Genomic DNA, 5,147 nt, shown 5'->3' on the forward strand with positions numbered 1-5,147 from the left:
TTATAGTATTAGTCATATTTAATACTATATATAATATATTTATGTATATTATATGCATTATATGCATATATTTCTTACTATATATTAAGTAAAGTATTAGCATAGTTAGAGTATTGTTCAGACTTACAGTATCATGACACTGTCAGCGTTTCTTAATACAAAGCTATGTCGCACTCTTAACTTGTATTTTGACTACCTGCAGCCACTACTCCTATTACAGCCTAACCTCCCAACCTTCTGTTTTTTTTCTTTTTTTGGTTTGGTGTATTTTTTAATTTAGCATATACTCATATTTGCATTATCTACAGAACTCTCTCACGCAAAGTAGGGGCACAACAAACGTGTTGAATGAAGAGGCTTTCCTCTTCTTTACACAAAGAATTCTCTCAGTTCCAAGATCTTAAGAACTTTTAAAAGGTATTTCCTAATATGCTGATGGACTTCAATATGCTATATTAAATTCCTGTGTCATAACAGGTATTTAAGCAAAGCAAATAGTCTTGTGAGTTTATATAAGCAGAGTCTGTGAGTCTTTATTTGTTTGATGTTTAGTTCCTAAAGACCTAAGAACTTCCCTATTGGGTCAGAACTGTGATCTATCCAACAGAGTATTTTATATCTGGAAGTGATACCAAGACATCAATTGTAAGAAGACACAGCTGTCCTCCCAGACATTAGAGGTGTGTTCCAGAACACCTTACTTTTCTTCAATAACCTCGAATGAGTCCTTCATACTTGAAATTATGTTTTGGAATCATTTGTTTAAATACTATGAAGTTGAAAGTGTTAGTCTCTCAGTCGTGTCTGACTTTGTGACCCCATAGACTGTAGCCCACCAGGATCCTCTGTCCATGGGATTTCCCAGGCGATAATACTGGAGGGGGTTGTCATTCCCTACTCCAGGGATTCTTCCCAACCCAGGGATGGAACCTGGGTTTCCTGTACTGCAAGCAGACTTGTTACTGCTGAGGCATCAGGGAAGTCCCTTAAATACTATGCCAGAACTCTTGTGTATGTATCTGTTATATAAAGAGCATTTTACATACCATGTAAGTGAAGTACTCGTTACTTAAGTATTACTTCAGTAGTACAGGATATCCATGTATAAGACTATGAATAGTTTGGTTGTACATTTTTCTCCAAGCTGAACTCCTTTTAAGTTTAAGAGAGTTCCTAATTCTAACAAAGTCTGCTAACAGCCTGATCACATCCTTCATGATTTCAAAAAGTTCAGTTCTATTGCTTTCCATCCTTCTCTCTCTAGACTGAAGAAATGTCATCTTTCTATTGTGTCCTCACAGAGAAATGACCCTGTACCATTCCACTTTTAAAAATTTTGAGTCATCTTACAGGCTCCGAAGTGAAACAACAAAAAAGGAAGGTCTATGTAATTTAATTTCACAGAAGTCAAGAAAATTGCACCCCTGATATAATTTGGGAAAGACAGCCTTTGAAAACACTTTGACAATCACGGTACCCCAAGGCTTACAGGAAATCAAGGTAGCCCTCACAGTTGCTTTCACCATCATCTTTCTGGTTCACCATTGGCGTCAATGGCTGCATCAGAGGCACAATCTGCTACCAATACTTCTTCAGACGCTATCGGCAGTCAGAGGATCAGCAATGATTTCTGTCCCTACTGTACTATAGATTACTACTACACACTTATTCAATGTGTTCAACGTCAGACACCTGCACAGATTCACTCGTCAAGACATGTTCTGGCATAGAAACTGAGGCTTAAGTAACATCAGAAGCTGAAACAGCCTCTGGGACTGTGCACTCTGCTAAAGACACTTCTTCAGTTCCCCCTGAGTCCAGCACTTGCTCAGGAATGCTGACCTTCTCAGATACGTGTGCTTCTTCCATAATATCTGAGCACTGAGCATGCTCTATAAGAATATTCTGGGTAGCATCTTGGATTGCAAACTGAGCCTGGGTCACTGGGAACAAAGTTAGACACAGTTACGTCTGAGTTCATAACATCTGAAACAAAACTTCTCTTGTACTTCCGCAACAACCGGATCACCATCCACGTGTGTAGCATTAGCTCCTCACGGGACTCTTGTGATGCTCAAATGGGAATATATAGGAAGTGTTCTGAAAAACTGCTGCATCAAAAAAATGAGCTTGGCTCTTGTGGGTGTAATTCAAGTCCATCTTCACCCATGGCCATTAATTCTCACCAGTCCCAACTCCTGACGGGTGTGTGGGTGGCCGGTGATGGCGGCCTCCTATTCTTCTTTTGCATGTCATCTTCTGCTAGCAGATGAGTCTATTCTGCCCCTCCACCATCTTGAATTTACAGATGGCATTTGCAAAGACTAGCATCAGAGTCTACATATTTTTTTAGCCCATCTGTATATAAAGGTGGCCACACATGAAAAGGAAAACACAGTGGCTACTAAGAGGAGGATCTTTCTTTGCCCACTAAGGGTCATTCACTCTTAATATCATTCTCCAGAAAGAGAAAAGGCCAAGGAAATTCAATATTCTTCACAACTCAATCTAATCATCACTCCTTTTTTACTGAATATGGACAGAACTCCATAGAGACGCCTGCAGAGACTCCACGTTAGATTCGGTCGCTAGTCAAGTTTATGACTCAAAGCAAGCTGGAGAAGATCCTATGAAAGCAAATCATTGGATGCAACTCTCAGACTCAGTCTTTTGTGATGCTGTCTCCTCCTCCAGATGCGGGAAACAGGAACTCTACTGCCCAGCACAGGGCTGCTCATCTGGTGAGGGAAAATTCCAAAACCTAGACGAGGAACGAAGAATGTGTTTATAAAGGAATTGTAGATGCCTTCTAATAAATCTGGATATGCTTAACAAAATCCCCAAGGAATACAAAAAAGTCTGGATGTGTTTTCTCAAATAACTATTTAAAGCATATTAGAGTATTTTAATTGCACTGGGGAGTTTTCAAAGCATATCAGGACAAAACAGTGGAGTAGAGGCCCCAATATGCTAATGAATAGATAGCTAGACCCCTGAAATAAACCCGCAACACTCCATTAATCAGGCAGTAATTGAATTGGCACAGCGCTTTTCTGCAAACTACATGATAATTGAAAAACCAAATCTGGCAGCGGTGAGGGTAAGGTTGTCCACACTGGGGTATAACCGGGCATCCTCGTTCCTGTCGTAGGTGGGCAGCTAGCTCCCTTGTCAGGAGGTTTGCATGGGGAGAAAGCTGGCTGCTATCTGAGTCCAGGGTAACTGTCTCCTGCTGCGATGGCCTTTTAGGCACATGATACCCAGTGGCCAAAAGCATGACCCTATAGAAACACATGTGATGGCTGATATGCTTTCCTCTGTTACCTAAAGACATCTGCCAATTAATGTGATTATAAAATAATAGTGAGGAACAGATGTTTCATTTGCTAATTTTATATCTGACTGTTTGAAAGCTAGCTACCTGGGGATTTAACTGGCAAACACTACTTTGCTTACCAGAAGAGAAACAATGCATGTGTAATTTTTTTTCCCCCCACACAGCTGATATGGTATAATTCTGGATATTAGTTGTCTGAGTAGGAGCTCAGTGAGAGGGAGACTGACTGCTTCTAAGTGAAGAGAAGAAAAATAGCATTTTAAGCCTTTTTACTGCAAACAAAACATTAAGGATATTGCTATACCAAAAAAAAAATGCTGTTGCAATAAAAGAGTTTTGCTTGTCATACTGTGATGACAATGGGTGGAAACAAGATGTAGATAAAATGAAGATTGACATGAGTTTTTCATCTAGAACTTTAAAACAAGTCATACTGAAGAAGCTGAAGACTTTGTACATTTGTCAAACCTTTAATTATGCAGGTGAAGTGTAGAGAGGCCTTCCCAGGTGATGCTAGTGGTAAAGGACCTCCTTGCCATTGCAAGAGACATAAGAGATGCAGGTTCAATCCCTGGGTCAGGAAGAGCCCCTGAAGGAGGGCATGGCACACCACTCCAGTATTCTTGCCTGGAGAATCCCTTGGACAGAGGAACCTGGTGGGCTACAGTCCATGGGTTGCAAAGAATTGGACATGACTGAAGCCACTTAGCACACACCCACAAAGTGTAAAAAAACATGAAATCATGGGGAGAGAGTGAAATTTGGAGATCTAGAGAGTTATTTTAAGAAATTTAGAAAAAATATGTAAAATAATAATTTAAATATTTTATTATTGTTACTCATTTTCTTCTCCATTGAAGGTAGATGCATCGTGAAATATACTTGAGATGCTTTTTCTTAGTCTTGGCTCTTAACCTGAGTCAGATCCTTCTTATGGTGGTGGACCTTCACTGTCTGTGTCCCCAGAAGCTCCTTCTAGGTGGAAGTTTCTTTTCCTGTTCATTATTATGAGCCTTTATTAAGGAAAGAACTTGGATTTGGGTACTGGTTATGCCCCTAGCTCTATTCATATTAGGCAAGTTACCTAACCACTCTGCTCACTTTTCTTGCCTGTCCAAAGAGGAATTTATATAAGATTAGACTTTTAGAAACTTTTAAAATATATGCCCTTTTTATGAAAGTAAAACCAGTGGTTTTACTTTAACATTTTCAAATTTATGAAATAATACATGTAGCAGGATTTAAAGAACTCCCAAATGAAGGTTATATAGAAAATGGCTTTATTTTAAAATCTCAACTCCTCCCAAGCTTCAGAGAAGTTGCAAAATTTACCTAAAAGCCATCCAGGGACAGGTGTTACTCTGCTGGTCAGGGCATGACCTTGGGACTTTGACAGTAATGGGGTTTCCATGTGCCAGACTGCCTTGCAGTCCTCAAAACCTCTTACTCAGAAACTCAACTTGGTTGACAGTAAAAGTATTTTCTTTTTCATTGTAGCATAATTGCTTTACAGTGTCGTGTTGGCTTCTGCATACAATGATGTGAATCAGTCATAACTATATGTATATTGTGTGCTCAGCTGCTTCATTCATGTCTGATTCTTTGTGACCCCATGGACTATAGCCCGCCAGACTCTTCTGTCCATGGAACTTCCCAGGCAAGAATACTGGAGTGGGTTTCCATTTCCTCCTCCAGGGAATCTTCTCGACCCAGGGATCGAACCCAGATCTCCTGTACTGGCAGGCAGGTTCTTTACCACTGAGGGAAGTCCGTAAGTATAGTAAACACATTAATATTTAAAATGTTTCTC

General features: G+C 39.9%; 1 pseudogene; it reads right to left on the minus strand.

Annotated features, from left to right (window-relative positions):
* Positions 1 to 1,485: 1,485 nt before the first annotated feature.
* On the minus strand, positions 1,486 to 2,256 carry LOC147363664 (zinc finger Y-chromosomal protein-like; annotated as a pseudogene).
* Between the last annotated feature and the right edge of the window lie 2,891 nt (positions 2,257 to 5,147).

This window comes from Bos grunniens, chromosome 11, assembly GCF_055505025.1.
Source record: "Bos grunniens cultivar Pamir isolate PY7600 chromosome 11, Bosgru_T2T1.0, whole genome shotgun sequence".
NCBI classification, from domain to species: domain Eukaryota; kingdom Metazoa; phylum Chordata; class Mammalia; order Artiodactyla; family Bovidae; genus Bos; species Bos grunniens.